The sequence below is a fragment of the Cetorhinus maximus genome, chromosome 14 (genome assembly GCF_964194155.1).
Source record: "Cetorhinus maximus chromosome 14, sCetMax3.hap1.1, whole genome shotgun sequence".
Lineage (NCBI taxonomy): Eukaryota > Metazoa > Chordata > Chondrichthyes > Lamniformes > Cetorhinidae > Cetorhinus > Cetorhinus maximus.
Window position 1 is genome coordinate 78920285 of NC_135892.1, and position 19800 is coordinate 78940084.

Below are 19800 nucleotides of genomic sequence, written 5' to 3' on the forward strand. Positions count from 1 at the left end.
TTTCAGGGTGTCGTTTATACTAAGGAAGACTGATGAAATATAAGAAGAAACTTGCTAAAAGTGTTGCAATCCCCATAGGGACTGATAACTTTTAAAAAGAAATTTGAATTCCCAGTGGCCATGACAGGCTTCCACATTTTAAGACTTTTACTGTAACACTTAAACTAAGAGCAACTTTGACTAAACACTATTTCAGTAGGTAACGTGTACAGAAAAGGTCCCCCGTTTAACACTTCAAACAACCGAAAATCTCGCTCTACAGTTATTCTGTACTTTGTCCCATAAGTAGGCATTCTATTCTCCTAGAATCAGTCCAAAGTGATTCTCATATCCTGAAGGTTTGCTTCCCTTCTTTTGCTTTTCTAGCCAGATAATTTCTAATCCCTGAACTGGCTTTTACAGTGGTTACCCTGGAGATTCCTCCCTCTAGCCAAAGCTAGGTGAATCTTTTGGTCTCGTTTAAATCATGAACCCAGTCTCTTCAATCAGAGTGTGAACTCCTACCCACATGCTTGCGTGGTGAACCATAGAGACTTGCTGTCTTTCTTTGCTCTGTCTCTCAGATCCCTGTAGACTGACCCTGTCTGTGTGGTTCAGTGATATTTTAAGAAAATACCCTGTAGACTGATCCTTCAATGGCATCCTATGGACTCTCCCTGTCTCAAAACCCATCTCCATGGCAACATTGAAACTAAATAGACAGTTTAAAGTATAACCATTTGAAAAACCTGATATTCTGAACTCCTTGGGACTTTGGAGACCAACAGTCTATCCACTGTCCGCACATATGTTTTTTTTGCCATTGTTGACAGTCATGAACATCTTGCACCTTCTTCCCAGTAAAACAACCCGGGGTCCTCTTTCAATCTTTAAAGCCCAAGCCACTCAAGCTTACTGTCTGCAGAATTCAGAACGGGTCACATGACCCTCTTCATTCCTCCATTTGACCCTAAATTAAAAGGTACAGTCCTGAAACATAGCTCCCTTATAAAATCTCACATTTCACAGTATCACAGTGCAGAAGGAGGCGATTCAGCCCATTAAGTCTGCACTGTCTCTCTGAAAGAACATTCCACCTCGTCCCGTTCCCCTGCCTTATCCCTGTAATCTTGTACATACTCTCTTTTCAGGTCACAATCCAATTCCCTTTTGAATACCTTGATTGAACCTGCCTCTACCACCCTTTCAGGAAGTTTTTTCCAGACTCCAACCACCCTCTTGGTAAAAAAATCCTCACATTTACTCCCTTTGCCAATTATTTTGAATCTGTACCCTCTAATTCTTGAAGTTCTCTTAAGTGGAAACAGTTTCTCACTATTTACCTTGTCCATACCCCTCAGGATCTTGAATACCTCTATCAAGTCTCTTCTCAGCTTTATTTTCTCCAAGGAAAACAGTCCCAACCTCTCCAATCTATCCTCATAGCTACAGTTCTTTATCCTGGAAATCATTCACGTGAATCTCCTCTGTACTCTCTCCAATGCCTTCACATCCTTCCTCAAGTATGGCGCCTAGTACTGGATGCAGTACTCCAGATGAGGCTTAACTAGTGTTTTATAAAAGTTCAACATGACCTCCTTACTCTTGTATTCAATGCCCCGATTAATAAAGCCTAAGATGCTATATGCTTTATTACTGCTCTCTCAACGTGCTCTGCCATTGTCAATGATCTATGTATGTTAACACTGAGGTCCCTCTGTTCCTGCACCTTCTTTAGAGGCTCTCCCTTTATTTTATACTGTCTCACCATATCTTTCCTGCCAAAAGGAATCATCTCACACTTCTCTGCATTGAACTTCATCTGCCACTTGTCTGCCCAATCCACCAACATGTTCTTTTGAAGTTCCAAGACTACCCCCATCACATTTGACAACATTTCCAATCTTTGTATCATCTGCAAATTTTGAAAACATGCCCTGCACACCACAGTCCAGGTCATTCATATATATCAAGAAGAGTGAGGGTCCCAACACTGACCACTGAGGAACTCTACTACAAACCGTCCTCTCATCTGAAAAACAACCATTTATCACTACTCTGTTTCCTGTCACAGCCAATTTCTTATCCAAATGCCTAATTTTCTTTTACTCCATGACCTAGAATTTTGTGCACAAATCTGCTGTGTGGCACTGTATCAAATGCCTTTTGAAAGTCCATATACACCACATCGACAGGGCTTCCTTTATCGGCCTTCTCTGTTACCTCCTCAAAAAACTCCAGCAAGTTAGTTAAGCATGACTTTCCCTTGATGAATCCATGTTGGCTTTCCTTAGTTATCCTGCACTTGTCTATGAGATAGATTTTATCCCATACCATAGTTTCCAGAAGTTTCCCTAACACTGAGGTCAAACTGACTGGCTTGTGGTTGCCAGCTTTATCCTTGCACCCTTTTTAAACGGCGGTGTAACATTCGCAATTCTCCAGTCCTCTGGCACCTCCCCTGTGTCTAAGGAACATTTGTAACAAAAAGAATGTAATTGGCAAATAAGTTTTAATGTAGACAAATGTGAGATTATTCATTTTGGAAGGAAGAATAAGGAAGTCATATATTCTTGGAAAATAAGAATCTAAATGGGGTGGAAGAGCAAAGATCTAGGGGTACAAATGCACAAATCACCAAAAGTAGTGTCCTAGGCCCAACCATCTTCAGCTACTTCATCAATGACCTCAGACCTTAAAACCATAAGACGTAGGAGCAGAAGTAGGCCATTTGGCCCATCGAGTCTGCTGTGCCATTCAATTAAATCATGGCTGATCTGATAATCCTCATCTCCACTTTCCTGCCTTTTCCCCACAGCCCTTGATTCCCTTGCTGATTAAAAATCTGTCTATCTCAGCCTTGAATATACTTAACGACCCAACCTCTACAGCTCTCTGTGGTAAAGAATTCCACAAATTCACTACCCTCAGAGAAGAAATTCGTTCTCATCTCTGTTTTAAATAGGCGCCCCCTTACTCTAAAATAATGCCCTCTGGTCCTAGACTCTCCCACACGGGGAAACAACCTCTCAGCATCTACCCTGTCAAGCCCCCGAAGAATCTTTTATGTTTCAATAAGGTCGCCTCTCATTCTGCTAAACTCCAATGAGACCCAACCTACTCAACCTCTCCTCATAAGAAAATCCCTCCATACCCAGGATTAATGAAATGAACCTTCTCTGGACTGCCTCTAATGCCAGTCTATCTTTCCTTAGGTAAGGGGAGCAAAATTGTTCAGTGTTCTAGGTGTGGTCTAACTAGTGCCTTGCATAGATTTAGCAAGACTTTCCTGTTTTTGTACTCCATTCCCTTTGAAATAAAGGCCAACATTCCATTTGCCTTCCCTATTACCTGTTGAACTTGTATGTTAGCTTTTTGGGATTCATGCACAAGCACTCCCAAATCCCTCTGTGCTGCAGCCTTTATCCATTTAAATAATATTCAGCTCCTCTATTCTTCCTTCCTTCCATCATGAGGTCAGAAGTGGGGATATTCGCTGATGATTGCACAATGTTCAGCACCATTCACGACTCCTCAAATACTGAAGTAGTCCATGTTCAAATGCAGCAAGACCTGGACATTGTCCAGGCTTGGGCTGACAAGTAACATTCGTGCCACACAAGTGCCAGGCAATGACCATCTCCAACAAGACAGAATCTAAACATCACCCCTTGACATTCAATGACATTACCATCACTGAATCCCCCACTATCAACATCCTGGAGTTACCTTTGACCAGAAACTTGAAATGGACCATCTACAAGATGCACTGCAGAAATTCACCAAGGCTCCTTAGACAGCACCTTCCAAACCCACAACCACTACCATCTAGAAGGACAAGGGCAGCGGACACATGCGAACACCACCACCTGGAAGTTCCCCTCCAAGCCACTCACCATCCTGACTTGGAAATATATCGCCATTCCTTTAATATCACTGGGTCAAAATCCTGGAATTCCCTCCCTCGCAGCACTGTGGGTGTACCTACAGCATTGTGACTGCAGTGGTTCAAGAAGGCAGCTCAGCACCACCTTCTCAAGGGCAATTAGGGATGGGCAATAAATGCTGGCTGAGCCAGTAATGCCCACATCCCGTAAATTAATAAAAAAAGCAAGGGATTTAATTCTAACTGGATAGCATTAAAAAGCAGGGGTGTCATGTTACACTTGTATGGAACTCTGGCTTGACCACACTTGGACGACTGAATAATTCTGATATATTGTAAAACTATAGAGGCACTGAAGTAGTGCAAAAAAGATTTACAGGGATGATACTAGAACTGAGAGTTTACAGGGATGATATTAGAACTGAGAGGTTACATCTATCAGGAAATATTGAACAGGATGGGCCTCTTTTCTCCTGAAAGAAGGTTGAAGGATGACTTGATAGAGGTCTATAAGAATACGAAAGGGTTTGATAGGACAAACATAGAAAAGTTGTTTCCAATTGCTGGTCAGAGCAGAAATAGGGACCATTCATAGAAGATACTCATTCATAAATCTAAGAGAGAATTGGTGAGAATGTGAAACTCAGTATCACAAGGAGTACTTAAGGAAAAAAAGCTTGAAACATTCATGGGGAATCTAAATAAACATATGAATGAGAAAGAAATAGAAGAATAACGTTTGATAAGGTCGGGTTGGAGGAGCCTATTGTGGAGCATAAGCATCACAGACTTTTTGTAAGTGAATAGGTGAGCAAAGCCTTTAGAAAAATAACAGATCTTTCTTCTGAAGATTGTCAACAAAAATAAGACCCCGCCACCTGCTCTTCCACAGCCCTAAACAAAAATTTGCTGGTTAAGGCTTGTTAAGCCCTATTTCCAAGACAAGTTATAATGAATATTTCAGAGCTGCACCCTTGGACTAACAGGGGAATTTGAGCAATTGTTGAGTTCACATTCAGAAATGTAAATTAATAATAATGAAAGCCACAAAAATGTCAAAGTTAACTAACAGCATTGGCAAAGTGAAAAAATACACAAGAGTATGAACACAACAATTGACTCACCAGCGGCTTCCTAGCATTAGACAAATCACAGTGGCTATTGTGTAAAGTTTTATTCAATACATTGCACCTAAAAATTTATTTGACATGGTTACAATTATGAAGTGGACATAGCTAGTCACCTTGTTGTACTTGGGAGCTTCCTCTTCATCCCATTAAAAATGACAGATTACTATATATATTTCACAGATATAATTTCATGTTGTGATTGAATGGTTGTGATCCTTATGGGTGTGTCATGTTCCTATGCATGTAGGCGAGTATTCAATGTATTTTCCCATGCTTTGAAGTTTGATTTGTAAACTTTCATGGAGTAGTACCAGATGCTGATGTGCTCACCTAAACAAGGTGGATGGCTGAACATACGTACAAGTTAACTGAGATTCATACGACCCACTGCCTGCATATGCCACTAACTGAGATATATCTGTTTGCTTTCTAAGATAATGCCTGCAGTTACTTTTGCAGGTCAATGTGATGGTGCAGGTATGCTAACATGACTGTTACTCAGCTGCTGCCATGCTTCTCCAAATATGACACTGCTGGGTGCAATTGGCTTATGAAGCCTAAAGATCTGCTGGAATATAGGTCGGCATCTACTAGGTCTTAGAATTCTTCCCTGCTTTGTCCTTTGTTCAAACATTTGAACTCATGGTAGCAAAGCAAGCATTCATGCAAAATACTCCTTTACTGGCACTAGTTCTCACCTGTGTTGCTTCCTGATCAAGGTCTGAAAGGAGTGCAGAAACCTTTGTTAGGGGGAAATTAAAAATGCTAAAAGAGAATACAGTAAGACTTTACTGAAAAACCCTTAAAATTTCAAGGCAGACATGGCTGCTAAACATATTAAGAATTGAAGATTACCAGATGAACATTGCACAGCCTTGAGATTCAGACTGGAGACAAAAGTAGGACTTAAATTTGATTAAGTGTACTCCCCTCTCACATAGGGAAGGGGCTGATGGTTTTAGCTTAGATATGGGAAGACATACAATGGACAAAGAGGGGGCTTTGATGAAACACAAACAGTCTTGAGTTGTGAGGACCAAGGTCTTTGCGTACGTGTTTTAATTTTGATTGGATAATATAATTATGTATACATCCTTTAGAATAATTGATTAGCAAAATCACATGTTTATGTACACAATAGGATAGAGTTAGCATGGGACCGGTGTGTCGGTTACCGATTGGATGTATTCAAATGTACTATGATAAGAAAAAGCACAAAAGTAATGAAATGTAATCAATCTGGGAGCTGGGTCTTCATTCTTAGGAATGATTGTAGCTCCTTTGCACATGCTTGAATAAAACCGGTTAAAAGGAAGCCTGAGTCTCTGTGGTCGTTGCGGGATTGGAGAGTGTACCATCTTCACCTTCTTTCATCAATTGAATTACTGTATTCACTAGATTTTCCTTACTTTATGATACCGTATTCAGGAGCATTTCAGAGACCTTCACTCAGGTTTGGAGAGTAAAGTTAGACCCTAAGTTTATGCTGTCAGAAATTTCCTGTTCAGAAAGCTGAGTCCTCCCAGTGTTCATTGGCCAGTCCTGGGACTAAATGTTCAGCATGCCTCTCAGTTACAGACATTCATATTTCATTGAGACTTACTTTGCTCAGTCAATACCTTTAAAATTTGTGAAATGTGAAATCCAATGGATGAAAGAATATTTTTCCATTTTTAACATTTAACAGTTCTGGTTTTCAAAACATTAAAAGCAACACCTCAAATGGACAAGGCTACTGGTGCCATTCTCTATTCGCTTTCCAAACTGCCTTAAACACCCACCTTTCTTCACTTAGCATACTCCTCTACAGTGATGAGATCTGGACAACATATACTTGGCAGGAGAAAAGGCTGAACTTCCATCTTCGCTGTCTCAGATGTATCCTCGGTATCTCTTGGCAGAACACGGTCACCAACTCAGAGGTCGTGGAGCATGCTAATTCCATCAGCATACATTCATGGCTAAGCCTACGTCTGCGCTGGCTCGGCCATGTTCATTGGATGGATGATGGACATATATCCAAATACTTTCTGTATGGTGAACTGGCATCCTGGCCACAACTTCCTGGGCATCCATATTTCTGCTACAAGGACACCTGAAAGCGGTTTATGAGGATGGTGAACATTGACACTGACAACTGGGAGACAGTCGTTCATGACTGTGACCTCTGGAGCCTGACTGTTCGGAAGGGCATTCAAAGAGATGAGCAGAAGCAAAAACTCAGCTAGCCGAGAAGAGGGTCCAGAGAAACATAGGTTCAGTGAATTGTGCATCTTCTCGGCCCACTGTCTTCCTCTGCAGCAAATGTGGTAGAGACTGCCATGCCAGAGTGGGGCTCCTGAGTCACCGCTAGGCAATGCTTAATGCAGAGTTGACTACCACCGCGCAAATACAAAATGTAGTAATAGTTCCACATACAAACATTCGAAGTAGGAGCAGGAGTCAGCCACTCGGCTCTTCAAACCTGCTCCCCCATTCACCAAGATCATGGATGATCTAATTTTAACCTCAACTCCACATTCCTGCCCATCCCCAAAAACCTTTCACTCCCTTGCTTATCAGGAATCTATCTTTCTCTGCCTTAAACACCTTTTCAGGAAGAGAATTCCAAAGTTTCACGACCTTCAAGAAATAATTCTTCCTCATCTCTGTCTTAAATGGATGGCCTCTTATTTTTAAACACTGACCCCTAGTTCTAGATTCTCCCACAAGAGAAAACATCCTTTCCACATCCACCCTGTCAAGTCCCCTCAGGATCTTATATATGTTTCAATCAAGTCGCTTCTTACTCTTCTAAACTCCAGTGGATACATGCCTAGCCTGTCCAGCCTTTCCTCATAAGACAACCCGCACATTCCAGGTATTGATCTGGTAAACCTTCTCTGAAGAGCTAACACATGAACATCCTTCCTTAAATAAGGAGATCAATACTGTACACAGTACTTCAGATGTGGCCTCATCAATGCCTTAGATATCTGAAGCATAACCTCCGTACTCTTGTATTCATTTCCCCTCACAATAAACGATAACATTCTATTAGCTTTACTAATTACTTGCTGCATCGGCATGCTAACATTTTGTGATTCATGCACTAGGACACCCAGATCACTGCATCTCAGAGCTCTGCAATCTCTCACATTTAGATAATATACTTCTATTTTTATTTGTTCTGCCAAAATGGACAACCACACATTTTCCCACATTATACTCCATTTGCTAGATCTTTGCCCACTCACCTAACCTCTCTATAACCTTTTGCAGCTTCCTTATGTCCTCTTTACAACTTACTTTCCTGTCTGTCTTTTTGTCATCAACAAATTTAGCAACCATACCATCGTTCCCTTTATCCAAATCATAATTTGTAAAGAGTTGAGGCCCCAGCACTGCTCTCTGTGGCACACCACTCGTCACATCCTGCCAACCAAAAAATGGCCCTTTTATGCCTACTCTGTTTCCTGTTAGCTAGCCAATCTTCAATCCACGCCAATGTGTTACCACCTACACTATGAGCTTTTATTTTCCACAATACCTTGGATATGCCACTTTATCAAATGCCTTCTCAAAATCTAAGTACAGTACATCCACCCCGTTATCCACAACACATGTTACTTCTTCAAAGAACTCCAATAAATTGGTTAAATTTATGTTGACTCTGCCTGATTACCTTGAATTTATCTATGTGCCCTATTATAACGTCTTTAATAATAGCATCTAACATTTTCCCTATGATAGATGTTAAGCTAATTGCCCAACAGTTTCCTCCTTTCTGACTCCCTCCCTTTTTGGATAAACGAGTTACATTCGCTATTTTCCAATCTAATGCAGCCTTCTTGAATCGAAGGAATTTTGGAAAATTAAAACCAATGCATCAACTCTCGCACTAACCACTTCTCTTAAGACCCTAGGATGAAATCCATCAGGACCCAGGGACTTGTCAACCGACAGCTCCAACAATTTGTTCAGTACCACTTCCCTGCTGACTGTAATTTTCTTGAGTTCTTCACTCCCTTCCAATTCCTGATTTACAGCTATTTCTGGGATGCTACTTGTGTCCTCCATAGTGAAGACCGATATGGCAAATTACAGCTTAGATCAACAAACTGAAAGCTAGTAATGTTCTGTTGACACAGCAATGGTGCTTCTTTTAAAACATTAGGCTGGCTCAAAAAGTCCCATTAATGGACATAGGGATCAAGATGCGTGACGACCCTGCACCTGATGAAAGTGATGCAGAAATCATGCTAACCTTGTGCTGTCTGCTCATCTCCATGATTCTGGCAGGTTGCCCAGCCCTGTGCTCTTGAGTGGCTGCACACTTAGGAGGGATCCCATATTCATGCCAGGTAAAACTAACTTGCATTTCTTATAGCCAGCCTGCTTCTCTTAAAAGATGAAGTGCATTTCAGCTGTAGCAGGTGCTGGAAGTGGCTGGGGAAGAATTTCTGAGCAAAAAGAAACCAAAGCAACGAAGCAGCAGGGCCAAAAGAAGGATCCGAACTTCTCAAATGCAGCATTGGAGGCCTTAATGCAGGCAGAGGAAAGGAGGAGAGATATAATCATTCCACAGTGAGCCCGTCAGACAGATACTGCAAAGGCAGGCGAGCAGACAGTCAATGATCAATATGTGTGTGGCCCCAAGGACCACACAAAATTCAATAACCTCAAAGAGTGATCAGTGAATGCATATTCAAATGCCATCTCCTACTAAATGTATCACCAAACTCAAACACTGCTCGATGCACCACACCCACATCACTCAACCATCAGCAATCTCTGGATTCATGCCCAACATTAATATGCTCCATCTCATCCTCACGCACTTACCATTGCTGCAAGCTTCACACCACATCTTGCAGGTTCCACATACGTCCAGTTAATCAGCTATGACAGGCACATCACACAGACACATTGCTACACACTCACTGACACCCTTCCCTCTTTCTTACAGGGCAATCTGGCACATATTGGAAGGCAGTAGCAAAGAACTGGAGGGAGGAAGGAGGACAGGCACGGGTACATGTCCTCACCTTCTTGAATGAAGTGGTGCTCGGCACAGCTGTCAGAAGCCGTAGCAAACAGCATCAATGAAGCCAGCCAGGATCATAGCATGTTCCTTCCTTACGCATCTTCTCTAATCCCATTTCACCATCATCCCGCAACCTGGTATGATGTACAAGCTCAAAATGGTGTAAGAATGCACCTCTTGCTTTCCAGTTATTCCTGCACCACTCCTCACTCCAGCCCTCAACTTTTGTATTTATGCTTTCAGATACCCAAGAACTGTCACCTGGCCAGCCTATGCTAATGAAGGCCCAGAAGAAGAAGAGACCTTGGAGGAAGAATCAATGTCACTTCATCTGCCACCAGCTCAGATACTGTCACTGCACATACTGTAGGGGATAGTACAGAGGCAGGATCTGCATTTGGTGGGTTAACAGACATGAGTGGGTTGCAGCAAGGCCAGGGGAAAAGATAGCACGTGTCACCTCCCCAGTGTGCGAGGTCAAGGATGAGTTCTGCTGCAGGGGGCGGGGGGGGGACAGCGTACAGGAAAAGGCTGATGGGCATGCACACAGATTCTTGGTGCATTCATAGAACTAGACAGAACCTGATGTCACTACCAAGGAGCATGGAGGACTCTGGCTCCAACTTGGCACAGGGCTTCATACAGAACTTGGAGCCCATCCTTTCCAGCATGGAAGTATAGGTCAACTCCATGAGAACACTTGTGGATCCAGCCGTGATGCATTGTCTGGCAGTCAATATCTCAGCTTCCCTCGAGTACAGACAAAAACCATACATCATCAGAGTGCTGGGGCAGAGGTTAAGGTCCGGACATCTCTGCTTGTTGCTATCTAAGCTCAGTCTCAGACTGCTGTCATCATGGCTGCAGATACCATTGCTCATGGAGGTTTGCAGTCTCGCACAACAGTCCAACCATCTGTGCTCCAGCAGAGTACTTGGACTGCTGAGGTGCCGCCCCAGGGCAGTGGCTCCATGGTGCACAAAACTGATGTCCTCTCTCGGGAAGACAACATTCGTGCTCTCACCATTGCCACTCCGCCAGTGATTTTGCTGTTGCCTGTCAACCAGCCTAGCCCAGACTCCTGCCGCCCATTCTGGGTGGTACAGACCAAAGCAGACCCATTAGGCTCAGAACTCCCTAAGGGTGTCTTACAAGGCCATCTGCACTCTCTCCCATTGAAAATCAGAAACCGTCCACCCGTCATGCTGCAGCCACTGGGGTAGCACTGCATGTAGGAGCACTAGGTCAAGCAAAGACACCCGCAAGACTAGCACCAAGGGAAAACACAAGGGTGAACAGCTGAGTATTGCAATGTATTATTTGAAGCATTTCTGGATAAAGTAGATCATTTAGTGGTTCTTTTATTTCAGGATTTTGGCCAAGAGAATGCTATGATGGTCAGCAGCCAAGGGATGAAAAGGCAGGCAAAGGTGGAGCAACGTGATATTTTTCATAGGAACAGGAGTCTCATGAAACGCTCATGGACAGACCATCTGGAACAATTGTGTGCCGGATGTACCCTCCCTTTCTTCTCCTCCTGAAGTGGTCGCCAAAGCCTTGGTGGCAAGAGCTGCATCCTCATGCCAGATTGATTGTGAGGTTAAAGAGGACATAATAGGCCATTACAAATCAGGAGGCACTGGGTAGTACAGTGGAACCATTGCTGCACGATCCCAATGGTCTGCTCAACAACATTTCTAGTTGCAGAACGGTTGTTATTTTAGGAGTGCTATCCACATGTGGTCAGGTGACAGAGAGGCCAGGGGTCATCACCACATTTGCAGTGGGTAACCATTGTCTATGATTCAACGTGGTGGCTTGAAGATAGCTGGAATAGCTAAGTGGTGCAAGATAAAAGCATTTTGATCACTGCCAGGTTGGCAAGAATTCACCAACATGATGGGCTGGGCACACCAACTGCGCATTCAGGAAGTGGAACCCATGGCAGTTACGGAACATCTCCTCAGTGACGTGGTGTCTACAAGGCCATGTGCGTGCATTCAATGGCTCCCTGCACCATGGGGAAGCCCGCTATTCTGGCAAATACATGTGCCCACTTTTCCTGCTTCTCTCTGCGTACAGGGCTCAGTGACCTTCTGGATGCAGCGACGGATGGTGAACTTAGATACGTTGGTGATGTTGTTGGCTCCAGCCAGGAAGGGTTCGCTCGTGTAGAAATTGAGGGCTACCGTGATCTTGACGGTCACCAGCAGCGATGTCCTCACCCTGCCTGGCAGCTGCAAGCCCGGTTTGAGGAGGTAGCACAATTCTTGACCACCTCCTTGGTGAAGTGTAGCCACTGCAGACACTGCTCCTGGCTGAGTTGCAGGTAGGAGAAGTGTTCTCTGAAGATCCCTGGTGTGTAAGACGTCCTGTTGAGAGTCACCCTTCTCCTCCGTCTGCAAGTAACTTATCTTCTCTGCTGCCTCTGCTCCATTTCCCTGTGATACTCCAGCCCAAGATGAACTGCAACTATAGCTTCCCCACCCACATCGGGAGCAAGTGGTGCACTCAGAGGCCTTTCAAGACCACACCGCTCCTTGAAAATGTCCAGCACCACTTCCTTCTGACAAAGAGCTCCTGTCAATTCCTCCAGCAACACAGTCCTTCCACTAACTCTGCTGCAGAAAAAGATAGTTAAAATCATCTCAGCTGAAGGTTGAACAGTGGAGCCTTAAAATAGCAGGGCTGGGGTAGTCCCTTGTGCAGCTGAACATGTGTGCTTACGTTAACAGGACTGGTGAGGTCCAAAATGGCAGATTGGGCACCAAAAATCAGCACTAAGACACTAACCGACCTCACAATCTGTCCATTCTGCATGTTTCCAGCTACGTTACACTTCAATTGACACGCACCACAGCAGAAGTTATTGGGAATGGGCCTCCTGCCATATTTTTCATCACACAGCTCCCATAGCACTGAAACCAGCAGCACTACTGAGACAAACTTTTGTGATCGAAGAGTGGAATGTAAGGTAATTGATGCAGGTCGAGCTCACCAGTGGGAGAACCAGTGGGAAACCCGCGTGGCCTTTGAGGAGGAGGCCCGACCAAATGAAGTGCCTGTCAGACGTTTAACTGGCCAGCATCGGGCCTTCCCCGGGACGTATGACCCTGGCGGCAGAAATCCTGACCCCCGAGAGCTGCCAGCCTCTCTCCATTGCTGGTAGCGCCACAGGAGCCTGTGGTTGCTGCCGGTAGTGCTCCAGGGTCTTCACCAGGGATCATCGTTGGATTCTTGGAGCCAGGTGACTTGAGGGCGGGATGGGGGCCGGGTGGATGGAGTTGCAGGAGAGAAGGTGGCAGGGGCAGTCGGAGGCAAGGGCAGGGGAGGGCAGCAAAGTTCAGCAGCCGCCCTCTTTCCTGATGTCAGGTCCCTTGATTGGACACCGAGTGCCTTTGAAAGAGGAACCCCACCCCCACAACCACCACCGCCCCCCCTCCCCACCCCCAGCAAAAAGCTGCAAACAAACCTGACAGGCCTTTGGGCAGCACAGGAAATACCTGAAATATAAGTGGAAATCAGCTGTGGCTTCCTTCAGATGCAAGTGATGCCAGGAGCCTGTGTCCCTGATTCACCACTAAATTCCAGTGGGCTCAGGTATAATTGGTGTCAACTGGCTCAATAATGCGAACGGGCAAGTTGCCCCCATCGGCCCCTTCCCTCCACTGACTTAATTGTGGGACATTTTCCCGCCACTGGGAGACCGACGTGTGGCCTTTCCCGCGATTAAGTGGGCTAGGCCGCCATGTTTCCCTCCGCGACGTGCTGCACTAAATCCAGACCTAAGGGCAAGATTTTGAGTTCGGCGTGCAGGCGCAGTTGGCGGGTCTGGGAGTGGCCAGGAAACAGGTCGCCACCCGCAATTGGCCCCCGACCGCGATTTCACGCTGGCTGGCCAATTAACGACCAGCCAGCGTGAAAGGCACACTGAAATGCTCAGCGTTGCTGGCGTGGGGGCGGGAGGAGGGAGAGTGCTGCGGTGAGCGCATGCGCTGGGGAGCGCTCACAGAAAGCTCCCTGAAGGCAGAGAGCTGCCTCAGGGAGCTGAAGGATTCAAAAGCCATAAAATGAAGATTTCTAAATGCCGAAAAAAAATGTCCACGCATCAGGATCAGTCAACCGAATATGTGGCTGACGAAAATTCCGTCCATTTTATCCATTTTTAATTAATATCGGAAACCTCATCCCGCCCTTGGATGAGGTTTCCTCATACAGGCAAAGGCCACCTGGTTGATTCGCTCGCCAGCCAACCATAACGTTGGACGGGCAACGAAAAATCACCACTGATTACTACATTAATGGCCTTAATAGGCCTCTTGATTGTTGTCGCGCACCTGCTGACCGAAATATCGCACGAGTGCGCATTGACATCAGGACACTTGCCCACGCGCTATTTCACACTCAAGTGTGAAGGGCACGTGCCCGCATGCAGAGTGAAAAATTCTGCCCTAAGTGTTTGAGCAACTGTGAAAGAAAACTGGAGCGGAAGAAAAGGGAAAACATATTTACATGGCACCTTTCACAGCCACAAAACATCGCAAAGCACTTTACAGCTAATGAAGTTCTTTTGAATTGTAGACATTGTTGTAATATAGGAAAACCCAGCAATGAAAATGCACAAAGCAAGGGCCCACAAATACAATTGAGACAAATGACCAACTAATCAGCTATTGGCGGCATTGGTTGAAGGAAAGAGTGAGAAGGACATCAAAAGAATGACCCATCTCCTCATGGGATCTTTTACAATCGCCCGAGACAGCAGGCAGGGCCTCCTTTTCTGACTTTTGATGAAAGAGGATCAAGCTGAAATATTAACTCTGTTTCTCTCCCTATAGATGCAGGATATTTCCAGCATTTACAGTTTATTTCAGATTTCCAGCATCTGCAGTATTTTGCTTTTGCCTCAAATTAAGTCTCATCAATAAGATGGCATCTTCAACAGTGCAGCAACCCCTCAGAACTGTGCTGAAGTGTCAGGCTAGATTATTTGCTCAAGTAAACAGAGCAGGCCTTTAACACAACCTTCTGACACAGAAGTGAGAGCGCTACCACTGAGCCAAGGTTAACACTTTGAAGAGGAAAAGCAACAGCAGTGGTTTGGCAGTAGGCCTCCTGTCCAAGTACTCCATCAGCGAATGTGCTTAGTTTTATTAAAGACAACTCATAATGCAATAGATCAAGTTAAGTTATAGAAAAAGGAATATAATAAACCACAAATTTGGAAAAAAATTAAGCCAACAACATCTTACATGTGGAACTGAAAATTATAGAAAGCGAACAGCAGTAATTAAATCCATAAAGACATTAATCTGAAAGCATAAGACCTATATAATTTGGAAAGGAGAGATTCAATTTGAACTGAAAAGGTCTCTGAATGCAAATGCAGCCTCACATTTTCACAGTCTGCTGATCCTCAGTTTTGTCACTGCTTTCTCTGTAAACCAAAATGCCATTCTCAACAAACATCAAACTTCATTCTTTTCAGAATAACTATATGTAAAGACTTGACATAACTAATTATGGCATCAAAAGAGGTATTGTAGCATGGAATTTAGGTCTTACAACCAGAAATTCCTGCATGATAAAAGGGGCCAATTGGACAGCTATTTAAAATGGCACCAGCTAACTGAACTTTTACAAAAAAGATGCTTTTTATATGCCAAGTTAACTAATCTTCACTTAAGGCTAAGAACACAGGCCGGAATCATATGGAGCTGATGGGTGTCTCAGCTGCTGGCTTGAGAGAAAGCGAGAGCTTCGCATCGCCTCTTTTCAGGAAGGCCCGTTGCATCATGTACCACTCAGGCACTTGACAGGCCAGCACTTATCCTTCCACCCCACCCACCGATCAAGGACCCCAGAGGCAGAAGTCCTCTCCACTGAGAGCTCCCAATCAGAGGCCCGCAGCTCCATTGAACAGCAGCACTACTCAGGTGGCGGTGGCTGCTGCCAGTAAGACACTCACTCGAGGCCTCAGATCATCGCTAATTCCCAGGCCACAGGTGAGTGGTGGTAGGAGGAAGTCATGGGTTGGCAGCAAGGGCATGAGTATGGTTCTATGTAGGAAAACGCCCCTCAACCAACGCCCCCCCCAATGCGGGTTCCACAATGAGGCACTAAGCGCCTTTGAATGAGGGTCCAGCCCCAGGAGCTCGTGACACCAGTTTGATTGTCATGCTCCCCGCATGGCAAGCCCCCACCTGCCACTGAGTTAATTCCAACAGTGGCGGGATGAGGCCCTTAAGCTGACATTACTTGGCCACTTGGAGGCCTCAATTGGCGGTAGGGAGGGAAGGTCGTCCACATGCCTTTCCACCACAGACTCAATCATGGTGGAGGCACTCTCCCGCCTGATCAAATGCCCCCCCCTCCACCAAACTTGCCACGAGGGGAGGGCAGAAGATTCCAGCCATAGGCTTGAGCACTTGCTGCACAACCCTATAATGCATGAAGGTGACAGGGATCATATCCTCAAATTTGAGAGAATTCAAGTGGGCCAGAACCTGAGAGGATCAGTTTTCTGCTGCAATAGAATATAAATGCATTGTGCGAGTGTGGGGTAGAGATGAAAATTTAATCCCACATTATCTGAGGGGTTCATAACCAAGGCACATAGATTTAGGGTAAGAGGTAGAAGGTTTAGAGGGGTTTCGAGGAGAAACATTTTGACCCAGTGGGTGGAGGAGATCTGGAATTCACTACCTGAAAGGATGGTCAAGGCAGAAATCCTCAAAACATTTAAAAAGTACTTGGATATGCACTTGAAGTACCTTAAACTGCATGGCTATGGACACAGAGCCGGAAAGGAGGATTAGGTTGCATGGTTCCTTGTTGGCCAGCATGGATAAGCTCAGCTAAGTGGCTTCCCTCCCTGCTGTAAATTTCTATGATTCTATCAGAGTGTGGTGGAGGCAGCTTCAACTGTAGCTTTCAAAAGGGAATTGGATAATTACCTGAAGGAAAAAAAAACAATTGCAGGGCTACAGGAAAAAGGCAGGGCTGGGAGGTAGATGGGTCTCACTGAGTAGCTGTTATGGAGAGTTGGCATAGTATGACAGGCCGAATGGCCTCCTTCTGTACTGTAACAACTCTATGATCTCACACAATGAATTTACAATATGAACTGTGCTATCAAAGCCATAATAAAAAAATGAAACACGTGCCCACCAACAGGGATGATTTCAAAGTAATCATAAACAGGGTATAGCATCCTTCTCAAAATATATCTCAGTGGCCTGTTTGTGATGAACAGACATTAAAATCTTGAATTTTTATTCCACTAGTGCTTTATAGTGTATTAAAATGAATCGGCAAATGGTTGGTTGATAAACATCAACAAGTCATAATACACAGTAAAGTATTTACGTCACAGCCAGTGGAGAACCACAATGCTCGGTGTCATGATCACTGTTGATTATAATTTTTATAAATGATTTAGATGAAGGAATTGTGTTGAAAGTGCCCAAATTTGCAGATGATTTCAATTTGGAAGCATGGCCAGTGATAAATATCAATGCACCAAAATCCAAAAGCTCAATAAATGGGTGAAGAAATGACAGTGCATTTTAATGCAGGGAAATGTACGTTTAGGAGATTTTGCAGAGGGAAGGTTGAATGTGGATAATGTGGAATACAGGAATGCGCTTGAGGTATCAAAGGAGGAGGGAAGGTCATTCAAGACACCAGCATAATGACCGAGGCTGTCGAAAAAGCAAACAGAATGCTGGGATACATAACAAGGGGTATACAGAAAAATCCAGACACTCATTTTAGTCAGCACCAGCTACTAATAATGGGACAGAGAATCAAATCACTTGATTGTTGGCCTCTATTGCTAAGGTGATTGAGTATAAAAGCAGGGAAGTCTTGCTACAAATGAACAGGACGTTGATGAGACCACACAGAGTACTACATACAATTTTGGTTAATAAAAACAGAAAATGCTGGAACTCAGAAGGTCTGACGGCATCTGTGGAGAGAGAAATGGAGTTAACATTTCAAATCCATATGACTCTTCTTCAGAGCCAGACAGACTCCGTATAAAGAAGAGTCATACGGACTCAAAATTTTAACTCTGTTTCTCTCTCCACAGATGCTGTCAGTCCTGCTGAGTTTTTCCGGCATTTTCTGTTTTTATTTCAGATTTCCAGCATCTGCAGTATTTTGCTTTTACATTGTACAGTTTTGGTTTCCTAATTTACGGATAGATATATACTTGCATTGGAGACAGTTCAGAGAAGGTTCAACAAGTTGATTCCTGGGATGAAGAGGTTGTCTTTTGAGGAAAGGCTGAGCAGGTTGGGCCTATACTCATTGGAGTTTTGAAGAATGAGGGGCGATCTTATTGAAATATGAAGGGTCTTGACAGAGTAAATGCGAAGAGGATATTTTCCCTCATGAGGAAAACTACAACTAGGGGCTACAATTTCAAAATAAGAGATCTCTCACTTAGTGTGGAGGTAAGGAAGAGATTCTTCTCTCAGATGGTCGTTAATATTTGGACTTTGCTCCAGAGAGCAGTGCAGGCTTGGTCATTAAATACATTCAAGGCTGAATTAGACAGGTTTTAGATCTATAAAAGGGGGTCAAGGGTTATGGAAGTGGCGGGCAGAAAAGTGGAACTGAAGCCACAATCAGATCAGCCATGATCTTATTCTTTGGTGGAGCAGGCTTGTGGGGCCGAATGACCTACTTCTGCTCCTGTTTCTTATGTTCTAAGCTCTTGTGAAACAAAAGCAAAATACTACGGATGCTGGGAACATGTAATAAAAACAGGAGATGTTGGAAATACTCAACAGGTCTGGCAGCATCTGTGAAGGAAAAAAACAGAGTTAACGTTTCTGGTCAATGGCCTTTCATTAGAACTGAAAACTGAACTGAGAACTGAAAAATCATTTCATCCACTATCTTCAATTTTTTTTTATTATGATAAGCTGTGTCACAGATCAGGTGTAAAAGTTTATAAAAATGACAACAAAATGTTTTTATATTACCTACATTGTAGGATTTTGTGTGTGAAATGCCCGTAATAACATTTTCCAATATGTCATTTTGAGAACCTGAGCCTTAAATTCATGCAGTTCCCAAATTCTTCACTGTTAGCCAAAGAGATTCATGCCATCAGGCTATAACTCCCAGCATGCACATATACATAAACCTTCAAGATTTTACATAGTTGACAGCCATTGATAAAGCATGTTATGATGTGGCATTTTTAAGTCCCTCTCTTTTTCCAAGTGAAGGAAAACAATTGACAGCCAAGACAGGAAAACATTTTTTGAGCTTTGGTGGGTGAAAAAAGAAGTGTAAATTGCATGCACTTTTTCCTAAGATAAGTTTTTGACAGGGAAAACCATTACTTTCAATGAAGTAAAAAATCAGGCTGATCTTATAAACAGCAAGATTACTGCCCAGGTATTGGAGTTGTTTTACACCAATGTGTATACATTATGGGTTGTCTATCAAAGCTGCTATATATAGGGTTGCTGTTGCACAGACAAATCCCTCCCAGTCACTATCCTAATGCTCCCTCAGGAATACAACTTTGGTTTCGTTTCAACTACCAATGTGCAGGCCTGGATCTAGGTATCCACACATCCAACATCTGCATTCCTACTAAACCAGATTAACAAGTGGGCATAACAAAATTTACCCATGATCCTGTACACCACACTACTGGCCAAAATGATCACGGAGTCACTGAATCCTGGTACAGATATTATGATATGTTACATGGTACAACATTGCTGTTCTAAAATACAATAACCTTTGACATG

General features: G+C 43.9%; 1 long non-coding RNA gene across 2 annotated transcripts in view; it reads right to left on the bottom strand.

The window, feature by feature from the left end:
- Positions 1–19800, bottom strand: part of LOC144689760 (uncharacterized) — a 72940-nt gene that overhangs the window by 35233 nt on the left and 17907 nt on the right. The window contains exon 1 of one of the 2 annotated variants that reach the window (XR_013578700.1): positions 5694–5729. The exons of the other annotated variant lie outside the window; for it this stretch is intronic. This is a non-coding gene — a long non-coding RNA (uncharacterized LOC144689760). Of the gene's footprint in view, positions 1–5693; positions 5730–19800 lie in introns of those variants that run through there. 2 annotated transcript variants of the gene reach the window in all.